Below are 17,740 nucleotides of genomic sequence, written 5' to 3'. Positions count from 1 at the left end.
CATCTTGATCTTGTGATCATCAACGACATCCGCAAGATGCAACTCCAATATCATCTTCTCCTCCTCAAGTTTTTTTTATTTTTTCCTTCAACAAATTGTTTTCTTCTTCAACTAAATTTAACCTCTCGACAATAGGGTTGGTTGGAATTTCCGATTCACATACATCCTACATAAATAAAATCTATGTCACGTTGGTCGGCATAATTTTCATAAACAGTAAATGAACCAATAGTTATAAAGATAATATATATACCACATCCGAATCATAGACATGACGAGGGCCGACGGGGGCGGATACCAAAACCATCACACTATATAAGATGCAATAATAAAAGTAATAAGAAAATAATACAAGTATCTATGTAAACATACAAGTAAGAATATTTTTTCCTTTCAGAAAGAAGATAAGAACAAGAGGCTCACCACGGTGGTGCCGGTGATGAGCTCGGCGCCGGTGATCGACGGCGGTGAAGACGGGGACGGGGCATGACGGACCGCTAAACCTAGACAAATATTGAGGAAAATGGAGCTTGGAGGTCGAGCTTGGAGAGGAGAAAGCTTAAGTAGTGTGGCTCGGGCATTCCATCGAACACCTTGTGTGCATAGGAGGTGAGCTAGAGCACCACCAAGCCCTCCCCTCCCCTCGGCCAGAAAAAAACAGAGCAGTGTGCTCTGCTCTTACGCGAGGGGGTATATATAGGCACCTCATTGGTCCCGGTTGGTGGCATGAACCGGGACTAAAGGGAGCCTTTGGTCCCGGTTCAAGCCACCAACCGGGACCAATGGTGGTGGGTCAGGAGCGAGGCCCATTGGTCCCGGTTCGTCCCACCAACCGGGACCAAAAGGTCCAGACGAACCGGGACCAATGGCCCACGTGGCCCAGCCGGCCACCTGGGCTCACGAACCGGGTCCAATGCCCCCATGGGTCCCGGTTCTAGACTAAACCGGGACTAATGGGCTGACCCGGCCTGGGCCGTTGCCCCCTTTTCTACTAGTGCCCGGTGAACTGCATGGTGGCTCGATCGGGTTTGGTTTGTGGAGAAGGAAGAAGGAGAGCAGATGGGAGAGGATGGGGTAGGGGGTATGGATGAGGAGGGAGAGGAAGACGATGTGTGTCGCTTAAATAGATCATGTGCGACGTGGTTTTCACCGGGTCGAATTAATGAGCGGGCGGCGTTTGGTGGCGCCCCATCGAGGTGTGTACACGAGCGTGGGAAACCAAGGCTTCCATCAAACACTGGATTAATAGCCAGGATGCGACGCGTCTGTGCCATTGGTCGTGGGTCAAGGGGTCACGCCTGCCCGTTCTTCTATCCCGTGCATCAATTGCCATGTTGCGACGTCTCGCACGCGTCTGTGTCGTCATGGGTCAAGGCGACATTTCTCTGCATGTGCTGCCATTTCTCTGTGTGTGCTGCCATGCATGCATGGCAATGTAGCCTGCTGGCTAGGGCCTGGCTAGAGGAGGCAACGTTCGGTCCAAAGGTCTAACGGGTGGGCTTCTTTTACCAGAGCCCAATGGCTAGCCCACGCAGCGTAAAAAACAAGGGCAACGGCTACTGCATGGCACTGCATCCTCTAAAAACCACTACAGCAAATCAGAGCATAGCCCGTGGATCGCTGACATGGCACTGCATGCTGATCCACACCGTTGAGCGTGCAGTGATCCAGCGATCCAGAGAAGAGGGGGGTTATCTAGAGTTGTCGAATGCAGCCAATCACAGAGCATCACATGGATCAGTGATGTGGCCCTAGCGCCTGATCCAGACCGTTCACTAAGAGGGATCTAGTGGCTCGGAAGGATGCGTGGTTTCAGAACGGGTTATGAGGGGTTATAAGGGGTTTTGAGAGGGTTTTGAGAGGGTTTTGAGGGCTAGGGTTGAGCATAACTAATTCAAAAAAATCATAAAAATATGAAACTTTCACCCATCATCATATTATGTGAGTGAGTTGCTGGGAAAAATAAGAAATTTGGTCTATGGGTATTTTCATGAAAAACCCTTCACAAAACAAAGCTATCATGAACGAGGTTACATGGGATTCAAGCTAGGGTTGAGCATAACTAATTCAAAAAAATCATAAAAATATGAAACTTTCACCCATCGTCATATTATGTGAGTGAGTTGCTGGGAAAAATAAGAAACTTGGTCTATGGGTATTTTCATGAAAAAACCTTCACACAACATAGCTATCATGAACGAGGTTGCATGTGATTCAAGCTAGGGTTTAGGGCTAAGCTTGTCATAATTTATCCAAATGATCATATATTTGGCATGGACCCTATATTTGCACACTAGATGTCAAGTTTTCATTTTTGGCTCATTTATAAAAGATCGAAATTTTTTGCTTAGAAATGGGGTGTTTAGCCTAGCTTCGGAGCTCATTGAGGCAAGTTTTTCAAATCAACAATAAGTGCTCGGATTGATCGCTTAGCATGCATATGACTAATATTAAAGCATTGTACCATCAATACCACATATTAAACAAATTTAAATAGCATTACACAGATGTCAGTTTACACAAATTGAGACAAGTTTATTATTCTACAACACACGTCACCATTACACAAGTTTGACAAATGAAGTTTTCACTTCTTCTTAGCACTCGATTTCTTCTTCTTACCACTTTTTGATCGTACGACACCTAACTCACTCAAAAGCTTGATTTTCATAACTGGACTAGCTAGGACAGCTGGAGTTGGCACCACACCATCTACATGAGGCTCAGTTTTCACAACAACTCTAGTAGCTTCAATTGGTAATACAACTTGCAATATAGGCTCAGTTTGCATCACATCTGCCGCAACAGCTTAAGTTTGTAGAACATCTTCGGTTTCAGTTTCAGTTTGCAGAATATCTGCCACAACAGCTTCAGTTTGCACCATATTCTGCACCACGTCATCATCCAAATGTTGGTCATGATGCATCACAAGATCAAAGACTACCTCATTTGCATCACAACATCATCCAACTCTTGCTCATTTTGCACCACAACATCATCCAACTCTTGCTCATTTTGCACCGAAGCATCATCCTACTCTTGCTCATTTTGCACCGCAGCATCATCCAACTCTGGTTCATCACCATAACCTCTCTTTTTTGTACAGCCATTGATTCTTGCCTTTTTGATTGCCCAGCAATCTTCAACAACAAGGGGTTGACCTCCACGCTTCCTCCTGGAAAAAAAAGCTTGTAATTTGGCTAGTAATTAAATACAACAACCAAATTAAAAAAACCACAAACGTAAACATACTTTGGCCTTTCAGGAGCGTAACGACATTTTGGAGATCATTTTCAGTGCCCAAGTTCCTGGCACAACTTGCATCTATTTTTGTTACCTTTTTGGGACCTTTTTGGCTTTGCATCCTTCTTCCCCTTCCCCTTTTTACTACTCCCATCTTTCTCAAACCATGCCTTGAATCTACTCTCTTTAGGCCTGCCAGCTTTTCTTTTTGTTAGGGGAGGACACATGGAAAATTCAATTTCCATTTCAGGCCGCTGAGACTGATCTGTAAGTGCTGGAATTGGAGTTGCATATGCAGCCTTGAATCTTGCCACTGAGTAGTATTCATGCAAGTATGGGTGCATGTTTATCTTGGGTTGGGAGGCCAAGAAAAGTATGGCATGGTCACAAGGTTTCCCGGTGTGTTGACACTCGAGGCAAGTGCAGTCATGCAACTCAGATTTAACAACATGCCTCCTTCCAGTCTTGGTATCTCTAACTTCAGCACCCCACAATGAAGATTTTTCAACAGACAAATGTGTAAGATTACTGCTCCTGTTCGCCACCTATTGTACCATCGCAGGAAGCTTATCCCCTTGCAGACAATCACCAATGCTTCTTCTCAATTCCCACATGCGCATGATCATGATCCTGATCTGGTCAACCATGTCATGCACAGGCAAGTTCTTTAACTACTCTATCTTGTTGTTAAAACTTTCTGCCAAGTTATTGTTGATATGATCACACTTGATGGCACTGTTAAATCTTGACCTGTACCACAATAGAGAATGATATGTGTTCAACCATGGACCAAACTCACTGCATGCTGCTTTTATCTTATCAAGATGATATGAATGTGTTTGTTTGGTGTAAGATCTTGCTGCTGGCCACATTCTCCCAAATTCTTCCCCTCTGAATTTTTTGATCAAATTCATCCACATATGGCCAAAGCACTCCCTCTGCTCACAATGAGGAAAAACATTCTTCACTGCATTTTCTAGCCCTTTACATGCATCTGTGTGTACTGCCAAAGGTGACACTGGCCCTATGCATCTTTTCAACTGCATCATGAACCATGTCCATGAAACCTCTGTCTCTGACTGGAACAAACCAATAGCAATAGGGAACATCCAGTTGTGTCCATCTAAAGCATTGCATCCTGCCAATTGGCCATTCCATTTGCCTGTCAAAAAAGATGAGTCTATGCTCAAATATGGACGGCACCCTGCTTTGAAGCCATATATGCAAGGCTTTAAAGCCATAAAGAACTTGGAGAAAAGAACTCTACCATCCTCAGTTACCTCGGTATCTATCTCCACAACACTGCGAGGTGACCTCTTTTCCACCTCTGCTTTGAAGTTATAAAGCATCCTAAAAGTATTTGCCCAATCACCATATAATTCTTTCATTGCCCTCTGTTTTTCTTTCCACACTGTGGTATACTTCACCTTAATGGGGTACTGCTTCTCCAAGTCCACTTTAAGTTTCTTTGCTGTAGTGTTTGGTTTCTTGGCTAAAATTGGAGTGATCTTTTCTGCAATCCAAAGCTGTTATGTCATGGTTGATACTCTCTGTGAACTTGTAATACAAGTATGTGGATTTGGGATTTGATTAACCCTAATGGTACTTCCATCAGGTTGAATTCTAGCAGATATGTACCACTTGCAAGGCCTGGCACTTCCATCGAAACATCTGCACCTTGCATAAAATTTCTTTCTGTTAGTCCACATAGTCTTGGCATCAAACTCATGTTTGACTGCATAAGTCTTGAAACACATCCTAAACTCCTTCATGCTTGGGAACAACTTGCCTACTTCAATAACAGGATTTTCTTTGTCATACACACTTACAAGCTCATCTTCATGTGCATCATCTACATCATCTGCATCATCTTTCATCAGCTGTCCATCCACATCTTCACAAGCATCTCTGTTAGCATCATTAGGAAAACTATATTCATCACTCTCTTCCTCATCTTGATCATCTACTGGATCTACTGGAATGCCAAAATTTTTGGCCATCTCAGTGTCAGCCATTGGTGCAATGACCAAATCAGTAGTGTCTTCTAATTGTACTGAATTTCAATCAACACAAACAACCCTTGCAGCACCATCACAACCCTCTTCTACATCTTGATCAACCCTCCCTATTACAGTCACTTCACCCATAAACATGGGTATTATTTGTCTCTGTGAGGCCCAATCATCATCTACCATCTGTGAAGCCAACTTTGAGGGCACATATCCAACCTTAGAATCTGATTTCAGATCAACAAGCTCTGCATGAAAGGTAGTCTGTTTGCTTGCCCAGCCGTCTTGCCGATCGATTTCATCAACCATCTCTTCACCATTCTCAATTCTCACATACTCACCCTTCCAATTATCAAACCATAACAATGCTACCTCCTGCTCTAGACCCCAAAAAATGCTCTCCCCAATTTTCTCCACGACATTTCTCACGGCCCTCCCTTCCATGCTCTGTATTTCCTGAGGATTAATCTCTGCACATTCAACCTCCCATTTCATAATGGTATCTCTCTCTATGTCTCGCACGCTACCATCACCTAGCTTCACCTTAGAGGAAAGAATTCGACAGTGAATTCGAATGTCCTACCCCCGTTTGTCAATGGCAGGCAGTGTGAGCTAGCGGAAGTAGACGACGCACAAATCGCATAGGTTGGAAAGTATGCGCATACCTAGTCGATGTTGTTGTCTCTGGCGGCTCCATCGCGGTCAGCCCCCTCCCCCGCACCCAAATCTGGATCAAATCGACCAAAAACAGAGGAAACAGAGGCGATGCGGTGAGATCTAACTCAACAAGAAAGGGAACATGACAAGGGTTCAGGATTTACTCACCACATCTGCCGCCGGCGCCAAGAACGACAGCTCCACCGCTACTATCACTGAGAAAAAAAGCTCTGGCGTCATCGCCGGCTCACCGCCGAGAACGAAGAGGAGGAGCAATGGGTCACTGCTCACCTAATTCACACAGGCACAGAGGCACATCTCACCTGATGCACTGCCAAGTGGGGCCGCAACTAGATGCTCTGTCAAGTGAGACCCACATGTCTTAAACATAATCTCACAGCCGTTGACGACCATTTTAATCGCCCCAGTGGGCCTTGGCTATTTGGGCTTCTGAAGCATTGCACTACAGCTATTTTCGTCAACCACCTCGCACTCCTTCCAATTCACGTGAAATGTGTTCCACAGGAGCTATTGGCCCTTGGAACAAGACGATTCCCAAGAGATGGCGAGTTTTTCTTCGGCTTTCTCACAAAGGGCGCTTGAACGTAAGAATTGTCATACTTCAGAAGCAGTGGAAGAATATTGAGCATCCTTTCTATAATCTCTGCCCCGCGGAGGAAAGTATAGATCATATCAGTTTAAGACGCGCGCCCGCCCACTCTGTGGCAGAAGCTGGAGGTATCTCAGCAAACAACAACATCACATTCCCTGAAGGATTTTGTGCTCAAAATGAGAGCAATCAGCCACCATTGGGTTGTGCTGGTCGCTGCTTGTGCAACTCAGGTCTGGAAGGTGTGCAATGCTAGAGTGTTTGACAAAGTAACGATGATGCATGCGCTTCCTGGGCTGCTGTCACGGAAATGCTCCGACTGTGGTGCTCTAGAAAGAACAGCTATTCTTTGCAGGTTTTCCTTCGGTGCAAGGCATATTCTTTATCGACCGCCTCTTGGGCTTGTTCCTCTCTTCCTCCTGTTGTTTTCTTTGCATTCACTAGTGCAGAACCGGGCAATAGCACCGGTTCGTAAGGCCCTTTAGTGTCGGTTTCATAACCGGCACTAAAGTGTGGGCACTAAAGCCCCCCCCCCTTTAGTACCGGTTCAGCACGAACCGGTGCTAAAGGGAAACCATGTGGCACGAGCCAGCTCCGGGGGCCGGGAGCCCTTTAGTACCGGTTGGTAACACCAACCGGTACTAAATGTTTGTGGGTTTTTGTTTTATTTTGTATTTTTCAATTAAATTTGTGTTATCAATTTAATTTAGGATTGTTTTACGTTATAATGAGTTGTAATCGTCATCATCATCATCCTCATCATCGTATATTAATAAATAAATAAACTCTAGCTAGCTAAAAATCATCGTAGTCGTCTAATTACCACTATTTAACCATCATAGTCATTACCGCTAGCTATCTAATCATCACCAACACTGGCTAGCTTAAAGAGGAAACATTCACTTTGTAACAGAAGCAAAGATATCATCGAGTTCAACATAATCATCACCAACATCAAAGTTCAGGACACGGACATGAGACACTAATTAAGAGCATGAACTAGTGCTGCTCCCTCTCAGGTAGAATAGCATAGAACATGTATAGCTCTCCTGATTCATCATACTGGAGCATGCAGATGAATCTGTCTCCTAATCTTGGGTTGCGCTTCTCCTTGCTGCCCCCTAGTACTTCTCTGCGATCGTTAACAATTTTGCTCCAATCTTTCACTATTAAGCATTCTTCGCTTTCAGAAATCCTGAATGCACTCATGTGCAATGTAGGATATCTTGGCCGTAAGCTAACCATTGACATGTCACCTTTAGTCTCGATCCACTGAGGCACAACCGTCATCGGAAGTCCCTGTTGAAGAACATCGTATAGTAATTAATATACTAAGCAATGAAAGTTTAGCTTCAAAAATAATGTATGCAAAAGATGCACTAATTAAGGACAAATAGTTAAAATCTTACCATCTTTCGATTATAGATGTGACCGTAGTTCAATACGATCACCATTGGTCGCACGTTTTGAGTACTAACATTTCTAAGTTCAGGAAAAAAATTGTCTTGACAGTATTAAGATCCTCAAGCCATGAAACATAATGACTTATCTCCTCGCAGTTTAGTTGAGCCCCGGGGCAGTAGTAGGTCCTGTCTACCAAGCGCCGGACATGTTTGCTTGAACCGAAATAAGCTGACAATACAAATTAGTTGTCAACTATTTTTGAATAAACTGTATCAAAGACATAAACATATGCATGCATGGTCGAGAAAAACTCACATAATGATAGAACTGGAGGCGTTTGCACATCGACCCAGATGTCTATATTACCTTCAATATCATCTTCCGGATGAATATCAAAGGTGACAACCATACCAGGCTCAAATGCATAAGCCTTGCATAGTGCTTGCCAAGTTTTGCATTCAAAATGGGTGTATGTGTCTCCATTATATAATTTGACGTTGAAAGTATACCCATGATCCGTCTTCAAGTAAACTCTCTTTACCTCCGTATCATCTATAGCACTAAAACCTATCTTATCCAAGACAAAAATTCTTGCATGGCAGGGGATGCGCTAGTAGAATAATGAAAATTTAAAATTATAAGTTGAAGCAAATGAAGCATAAGTTTTGTATTCAAATAATAATTGACAAAGTGACTTACTGTGTCAACTTCGAATGTCTCATCCAGCTTGATGCTGAAGCGCCTACCATCAACAAGGAAATTTCTGTCGCACAGGCCGCGCTGATCTTCACAGTGTTCACACATAATGAAATCTTTTTCATCGTTAGATGACATTTCCTATGTTCATATAGGTGAAACATTAAACACCTATTACAAATTAGTTGTCAACTATTTTTGAATAAACTGTATCAAATCTCAGATACCTAAATTTTCTTACTAAAAATAAACTAGTTATATTAATTATTGAACTAGTTCAAATCTCATATACCTAAATAAACTAGTTCGAAAATTTTCTTACTAAAAATAAACTAGTTATATTAATTATTGAACTAGTTCAATTCTCATATACCTAAATAAACTAGTTAGATAATTTTCTTACTAAAAATAAACTAGTTATATTAATTATTCAACTGGTTCAAATCTGTAGTTCGACAATTTTCTATCTATCTAACATTCGACATTAATCAAACATTCGATCATCTAATTAACTTTTCTAAAAAAATAGAAAATAAGTAAAACAAATGTGTGTGTATGTGTGTGTGTATGTGTGTGTAGTGTGTACGTGTATATGTGTGTGTATGTGTGTATGTGTGCGCCCCGTACGCCGCCGCCCCATATGTACGAGCGGGGGCGCCGGCGTACGGGGCGGCGGCGGCGGCGTACGTACGGGCGGGGGCGCCGGCGTACGGGGCGGCGGCGGCGGCGTACGTACGGGCCGGATGCGACGACGACGGACGGCGGCGCGGCGGGTATATGCGAGAGCGAGAGACGTACAGGACCGCGGCGGGACGACGACGGCCGGCGGCGCGCAGCGTTCGGGGCGGCGGCGCGAGACGGCGACGACGACGGGCGGCGGCGGGGACAGCGACGGCGACGACGGACGACGGGCGACGGACGGCGAGGACGGGTTCGAGCGGCGCGCGAGAGGTTGGAGACGAAAGAAGTGGGGAGATCTAACTGAATTTTCGTAAGTGTTGTATATATAGGAGAGGCCTTTAGTACCGGTTGGAGCCACCAACCGGTACTAAAGGCCAACTTTGGCCAGGCCAAGAGGCGGGAAGAGCAGACCTTTAGTACCGGTTGGTGGCTCCAACCGGTACTAAAGGGTGGTCTTTAGTACCGGTTGGAGTCACCAACCGGTACTAAAGGCCTCGCGCTGCCACCCCAAAGTTTAGTCCCACCTCGTCGGGCGAAGGGCAGCCGCACTGGTTTATAAACCCAGCCGCGGCTACCTCTTCGAACTCCTCTATATAGCAGGCTTGTGGGCCTAAACTCTGCGCACTGCCCTGTGAGTCTGCTGGGCCTTTAAGGCCTGTAATTGCACGCCTGTGGGCCTAGCAGGCCCACAGGCCAGCGCCCCAATTTTTTTATAGTTTTTTTCTTTTCTGCTTTCTTTTCTTCTATTTATTTCTGCATAGTTTTTTGTATAGTTTATACTTTTCTGTTATATTTATTTTCTTCTATTTATTTGTGAGTAGTTTTATTCATCTAGTTTGCCAAAATTCAACATTTTCAGAGTTCATTTTGTAGTGATTTTCAATTTCACGGTCATTTTATGAATGATTGAAAAATAGCAAATATATTTTTTTTCTTTTCTGCTTTATTTTTTCTTCTATTTATTTCTGAGTAGTTTTTTCTTTTCTGCTATATTTATTTTCTTCTATTTATTTCTGAGTAGTTTTTTATATAGTTTTTTCTTTTCAGCTATAGTTTTTTTTCTTTTCTGCTATTTTTCTTTCTGCTATTTTTCTTTCTGCAAAACTTGATGGTCAAAGTCTGGAGTTATAACCAAAGTTTAAAAAAAAGAAATGCCGACGTGCAATTAGTTTTTGCCATAACAGAAGAAGTCCGGAGTTGTAATAAGTTATTAAAAATAAAAAAGAGGTGCAATGCTCGTTAATTTGCTTCAAGCCTTTTAGAATAGTGTAAACTGCACTACGCGTAGCTCCGTGCAATCTACCATATTCCTGAAGGCTTGAAGCTAAGCAACGTGAGCATTGAGCCTCTTCTTCATTGTCTCTACACTCAGGGCTTATAAACCGCTCCTAGTCCCTCTCTCTTGGCAAGGTGGGACTAAAAACAGCTTGCCATAACCTCATTAGTACCGGTTCATGGTACGAACCGGCACTAAATGGTGATGGTGGGGCCATAGCCTGACCGCAGGCTGACACAGCCTCTTTAGTACCGGTTCGTGGCATGAACTGGTACTAAAGGTTCGCCACGAACCGGTGCTATTGATCGCCGCCACGAACCGGTGCTATTGTACACATTAGTGCCGGCTGAAATTCAAACCGGCACTATTGTGCTTCACATTTGACCCTTTTTCTACTAGTGATTGCTCTGATGCGGTGATCCCATCGGCATCCTTTTGTACTCAAACAATCCTCAGACCTTTTGGTCTGGCTTTGGAATATATAAGGTAGACTGCGGCCTGCCTTTTTATCCAAAAAAATATCTAACTTGCATGTCATTGCAGTGATGTGGGTGCCATCGCTGTTCGGGCTCGTGCCAGGCGCCGTGATGGATAGACGCGCCAAATTGACATTGTTGTAGTTTTCCACGGAGATATGAATTTGTTGGCTGTCTATAACTTCCAAGTTCTCCACCGTGAGATTGTCACACTGGTGAAACGTAAGAGCTGTAGGGGCCGCAGTGCATGGAAAGCCTTGTTAGTTTTGCATGAGTTCTGCCACCAAATGTCTCCGTTGCCATTGATATTTGATGGTGCCGCCGCCAGTGATGGTGAGGCCGGTGATGTGCTTGATCATGATCCAGTGCCTCATGTTGTCCTCGGTCCAGGCGGATCTGCTCCGAGGAGCCACCAGTGTGCCCTTCACCATGAAGGTGACTCTGGATATGCATGGCCCTGAGAATGTAATGGACTTGAGAAGGTAGCTCTTGCCCTTGGGAATGAGCAGCACGGCTGGACGGGAAGAGGAGCACGCCGCATTCTTGGCCAGCGCCTGCGTGTCGTCGTGCTTCCCATCGGCACGGGCACCGTAGTTGTCTACGACAAAAACGTTCTTCTCGGTGGAGCTGTTGAGCGAGCTCCGGCCGAACGCAGAATCACCATGATGTGTGCACTGCATGCCCGATATCCAGGACAGGTGTCGTGGTATTTCTCACGGGGGGCTTGCGAGTCGACAGATACCACAAGGGCTTAGTGTGTGGGTAAGACTGCTGCTGATAGGCCCGGGAGCGGGTATGCGAGTAGCACGCGGTGGTTTACCCAGCTTCGGAGCTCTCCGGAGAGATAATACTCCTACTGCTGCATGTCTGAGTGTATCTGATATATCTAGTACAGAGTTGCTCCTGGAGATGTATCTGGGATCAGTGCCATAGGCATCTGACTTGGTAAATGCATGTATGTGGTATGCTAGTGGCCGGCCATGTATGGCCATGGCTTGCGGCCGTGAGTGTGTGTGAGTGTCCCTCCTGCTGGATGGATGGACGAGTGCCCCTTTTATAGTGTGGGCTAGCTTACTATGTAAGTTATGTGGGTAGGCATGGGTAAGGCATGGTGCATGTCATGCTTGTCCCCTGGGTCACTTCATAAATAGTGCCAGGGGACAAGTGACACTGTACATGATGTCGTCGCGGTACGGTTGTCTTGTCCGCGGTATGGCCGTCTCGTCGGTGTCTTGTCGATGTCGGGTCGGGCTGCCGTCGGCAGCCGGCTGGTTGGCGCAGTCGGCAGCCAGCTGGTTGGCGCAGTCGGCAGCCGGCGAGCAGGCTGAGGGGCTTTGCTAGCCCCGATGTTTTGAAATATCGTCTTGCGGTCTTCGGGGTATCCGTGTCCAATTACTCCGACAGTAGCCCCAAGCCTCCGGGCAACTTGGCAAAGTTGGGCGGAGGTTTTTTGGCGAGTGTTCATGGAAATGATCATAAAAAAGGACAAAGTTAGTCCATGCAGATATATCATATGTTTGCTTTTAGTATTGCAAGTTTTATGCGGAGGGTGCCGACTCGATTTCGTCCAAGCCCCCTTAATCTTTTTCATGTTCCCTCCGCTTTTTGGCTTGTGCTCTTGCTTGCCGAACAGCCGCTCTGCGGTCTGTGGCTAAGAGTGGGCCGCGAAGTGGAGTGTACAGTACTCAGAGTCTAGGAGCATATTCAACCGAGTAGATACTTGTAAAGGAAACGGCCGGATCGCCTGATCCATTTTTCTTCCCGGGCGTTTTTCGTGTGGGTGGCCTCCAGCGTTCACTCTTGCTAGTCGGACAGCCGCTCTGTGGTCTGTGACTAAGAGTGGGCCTTTGGTACCGCGCACGGTACTAAGCCGTCTGCGGGAACTAACGTCTCGGGCCAAGCGGCCAGCCCCTGGGCCAACTCTGGCTGGCGCCGGGGCAAACAGTGATGCTACTGTAATAGAAAAAATGCGGAGATAGTACCCGAGCATTGATCGGGGTTATCCGTGCTTGCGTGATGCAAAAATATGCGGGCGAGGAGCTCAAATTGATTTTCATGTAGTCGCGGTCGTCGGAGACAGCCGGCGCGACTCGGCGCTCGCGGAGCGCGTCGGCGCACCCGCTGGGTGCAGCTTTCGAGCCCCCGGGTGCTCGAAGGGGGATCCCGGCCGGTCAGGCTCGACCGGCCAGGCGGTGAGGCGTCTTGCAACGCCCTTTTTCTTCTTTTCCTCTTCTGCCGGCTGCTGGCGGCCGGACAGAATTTTTCTCTTGTCTGCAATCTTCGCAGGGGCGCGTCAGCGCACCCGCTTGATGTAGCCCCCGAGATTCGGGCCGACTGCTGAGCAGTCGGGCCGGATCTCCCGGCAACTACTTTGTCTTTTCTCTCGCGGGGGCGCGTCAACGCACCCGCTGGGTGTAGCCCCCGAGATTCGGGTCGACTGCTGAGCAGTCGGGCCGGATCTTCTGGCAACTACCTTGTCTTCTTTCTCGCGGGGGCGCGTCAGCGCACCCGCTGGGTGTAGCCCCCGAGATTCGGGCCGACTGCTGAGCAGTCGGGCCGGATCTTCCGGCAACTACCTTGTCTTCTTCTTTTTCGCGGGGGCGCGTCAGCGCACCCGCTGGATGTAGCCCCCGAGATTCGGGCCGACTACTGAGCAGTCGGGCTGGATCTTCCGGCAACTACCTTGTCTTCTTCTTTTTTGCGGGGGCGCGTCGGCGCACCCGCTGGGTGTAGCCCCCGAGATTCGGGCCGACTGCTGAGCAGTCGGGCCAGATCTTCCGGCAACTACCTTGTCTTCTTCTTTTTCTTTTTCAGACGGCTGGGCGGGCGGACCCCGACACAGCAGTCGGGCTCTTTGTAGCCGGCCAGGTAGCCAACGGTCGGACGCACATTTCTTTTCTCTCTCTCTTTTTTTCTTTTTTTTGGTAGTCGGCCACTTGTTTTTCAGCCGACTTGATGGGAGCAGCCAACTGTGGGCACCCGGCCACTTCTTTTCCAGCCGGCCTTTTTTCTTTTGCAGTCGGCCCTTTGACTTTTCTTTCTTTTCTTTCACTGCCCTGAGCAGTCGGCAGGAGCGGGACGGCAGTAGCCGGCGTCTGGGTCACGGCAGAAGCCGGCAGGCCGGGAAGCGGGCGGAAGCCGGCCAGCGCGGGAGCCAGCCGGCCGGGGAGCGGGGGAGCCGGCCAGGGCAAAGCTGGCAGGCCGGGGTGCGGAGGAGCCGGCAGGCCGAGTTGCAGGGGAGCCAGCCAGTGTAGGAGCCGGCCGGTCGGGCGCGCGCGTAGCCGGCGGGCCGGCGGGAGTCCCGCAGGTGCGTAGCCGCAGGCGCGGCTTGGGCAGCAGTCGGCGCTGCGGCGATGCGGAGCCGGCCCGACATAGGCCGAGTGGCGGAGGTGACTCGGAGCAGAAGCCGACGAGGGGCGCGCGAGGCGTGCGGAGCCAGCTGCGGACCGACGAGGCGGAGGCGGCCCAGCGCAGCCGGGTCGTTGGGGAGGCGCGAACGCGGTGCTGCGGGCAATTGGAGCCGGCTGCCGGAGGCGCGTACGAGATGTCGGCAAGGCCGGCTGGCGGATGGGGCCGGACCCGGAGCAGGTCTGGGTGGGCGCGCGGATACGGAGGAAGCCGGCCGCGGGGCGAAGCCGGCGGAGCGAGGAGTCGACCGGAGCCGGCGCGCCCAGACGCAAAGGCGGCTGATGCGAGCGCGTGGAGGTGGAGCAGCCGGCCGGCGAGCGGGCGCGGCAGCGACGGAGTCGTCACAGGGCCGGCGCGCGCGGGAGGAGTAAGCGGAGCCGGTGGCGAGATGTGTCCGGCCAGCGCATGTAGCCCCATCCCGCGGGCGCTTGCACGGGGCAAGCTAGCTAGCTAGCATGCATGCAGCCTAATCCATTGGGTTTGCTAGCTAGCTAGCTAGCCATGCACGAAGGCGTGTACTTACAGGAGCGATAGCAAGGCGTGGTCGTAACTGCGGCTACAGCGAAACGCTGCATGGCAGCGACACCTACAGCGATGCAAGCATGCAGCTACAGCAAGCGGCGGGCAAGCTCACAGTGGAGGCAGGAAAAGAGCCATGGGAGTGGAGGAGGCAGTGAGCGCAGCCACGGAGGCCGGAGCAAGGCGCTGCACGGAGGAAAACAGACGCGAGCGGCGAGGGGACGATCATGGCCGACCGAAGCTAGGCCCCGCGTGCGGCGCGCGCGGACGGACGGCCGGCATTGCGTTGGTGATGACGAAGATGGCGAAGCCGACGGCGAGGGCGCGCCGTCCCGCACGGCCGCTCGGGGGGCGGGTCAAAGTCGAGCCCCCGAGCGCTACCGAAGAGACGGCGCGACGCCGTGGCGGAAGCGAAGAAGAAAAAAGGGTCCCGCCTGGACAGCGAAACCAGCAGCAGCATGGTAGCGTAGTAGTAGTACCGCCCCACGGTGGGCGCCAACTGTCGTGGTATTTCTCACGGGGGGCTTGCGAGTCGACAGATGCCACAAGGGCTTAGTGTGTAGGTAAGACTACTGCTGATAGGCCCGAGAGCGGGTATGCGAGTAGCATGCGGTGGTTTACCCAGCTTCGGAGCTCTCCGGAGAAATAATACTCCTACTGCTGCATGTCTGAGTGTATCTGATATATCTAGTACAGAGTTGCTCTTGGAGCTGTATCTGGGATCAGTGCCATAGGCATCTGACTTGGTAAATGCATGTATGTGGTATGCTAGTGGCCTGCCATGTATGGCCATGGCTTGCGGCCGTGAGTGTGTGTGAGTGTCCCTCCTCCTGGATGGATGGATGAGTGCCCCTTTTATAGTGTGGGCTAGCTTACTATGTAAGCTATGTGGGTAGGCATGGGTAAGGCATGGTGCATGTCATGCTTGTCTCTTGGGTCACTTCATAAATAGTGCCAGGGGACAAGTGACACTGTACATGATGTCGTCGCGGTACGGTTGTCTTGTCCGCGGTATGGCCGTCTCGACGGTGTCTTGTCGATGTCGGGTCGGGCTGCAGTCGGCAGCCGGCTGGTTGGCGCAGTCGGCAGCCGGCTGGTTGGCGCAGTCGGCAGCCGGCAGGCAGACTGAGGGGCTTTACTAACCCCGATGTCTTGAAATATCGTCTTGCCGTTTTCAGGGTATCCGTGTCCAATTACTCCGACAACAGGCCAGGTGAAAAGGTGCGCCAACTTGAAGGTCCATTGGCAGGTTTTTCACGAGAAAAATATTTCAGATCTGCTGCAGCCATGCCCATGCGTGTGTGCTGCTTCTGCTACCTCTATCTCTGTCTGCCAAAAGTAATACTGACATTGGACTGCGGTGACCAAAATAGCATCTGTCCAAGCCAACAAAAAGACCACCACTCGAACATTCAGAAGTGTTGAGTATTGTGATTATTAAGAAAGCTAAGATAGTGTAGCATATTATTCTATCTTAACTTGTACTTCAATATAATCATGTACTTCTATATATATGCCCATTAGACTTAAGCAATACAATAACTATTCCCACATCTAACTTGGTATCAGTTTCCGGGTTCTAAACCCTAGCCGCCGCCGCTTCCGCACCGACGCGCCACCCTCGGGGCGGTCGGCCTCCATGACCGCCTCCGGGGGCCGTGCCGTCCGTACCTAGGGTTCGTCCGCCGTTGTGTTGACCGACTGCCCTAGAGAGTCTTTTTCCCGAGCCCTTACTCCAGGGTTTTTTTCGCTCTCTCGCCGGTCGTTTTGATCGGCATTTTTCTTTTTGCTTTTCCAATCTATGCTTGACCGGTTTACGTCACCCGCCGACGTCGTTGACCACCGTGCGTCTCTACTCCGACACTGGCATGACCCGCCGGCCTCTTCACCGACCCGGCGGCCCCGCGCGACAGGCAGCCCCTAACGACCGTCGTCCGTGCGTCTGCCCGCCCGTCGCCCCGATCCGGCGGCCTCGCGCGACAGGCAGCCCCTCACGGCCGTCGTCCGCGTGTCGGGCCGCTCGTCGACCTAAGCCGGTCGTCACCGCCCTATCCCCGAGTTCAGTGCGCACCTCCACCGATCGAGCAACGGGCTGCCGCTGCTTTGCCCCATCGGGCCGCAGCGCCGCCGCCCCGTGGTTCTCCCCATGGCTGCACCGATCCACACCGCCGCAGCGTCGCCCCTTTGGGCTGTAGCGTCGCGGCACGTGGTCCCCGCCGCCGCCCTGAGGCTGTTCCCGTGGTTGCACCACTTCGCATGGTGCCGCTGCGTCGCCCGTTCAGGCCGTAGTGCCGCGACCCGCGGTCAACCGTCGCACCGAGGCCGTCTGCTCCAGGCTGTCCCTGAGGCTACACCGACCCTCGCGCTGCCATTGCGTCGTCCCGTTGGGCCGTAGCGAGCGTGGCACGCGATCCCTACAACCTCCCTGAGGTCTTCCCCGGTGTCGCCCCAACCAGCCCGTCGCCGTTGTGTCGCCCCTTCGAGCCATAACGCTGCGGCCCGCGGTCCACCGCCGTCCACGCGCGTTGACTTCCACATGATATGCGTCGCGCGGCCTCCCCTAGCGCAGGAATATCACCGTCTGCGCCGGTCTTCGTCACGCTGTTGGGTACATTATCGCCTACTTCGAGGACCGCCGCCACGCTCCTTCTCTAGCCGCCGCCGCCTCCTCCTTAGGCCGCCGCCGCCGCTGCACTTCTTCCGCGGCTCCACGGCGACTACCTCGACACCGGCGATCCCCGACTCGACACCGACCATGACG

The 17,740-nt window shown here is 50.1% G+C and overlaps 1 pseudogene; it reads right to left on the bottom strand.

Moving 5' to 3' along the window:
• Positions 1 to 13,798, bottom strand: part of LOC123101689 (polygalacturonase ADPG1-like) — a 62,064-nt pseudogene extending 48,266 nt beyond the window's left edge.
• Between the last annotated feature and the right edge of the window lie 3,942 nt (positions 13,799 to 17,740).

The sequence above is a fragment of the Triticum aestivum genome, chromosome 5A, assembly GCF_018294505.1.
Source record: "Triticum aestivum cultivar Chinese Spring chromosome 5A, IWGSC CS RefSeq v2.1, whole genome shotgun sequence".
Classification (NCBI taxonomy): Eukaryota; Viridiplantae; Streptophyta; class Magnoliopsida; order Poales; family Poaceae; genus Triticum; species Triticum aestivum.
Note: the sequence above shows the minus strand (reverse complement) of the source record. Positions and strands in the feature narration are given on the sequence as shown.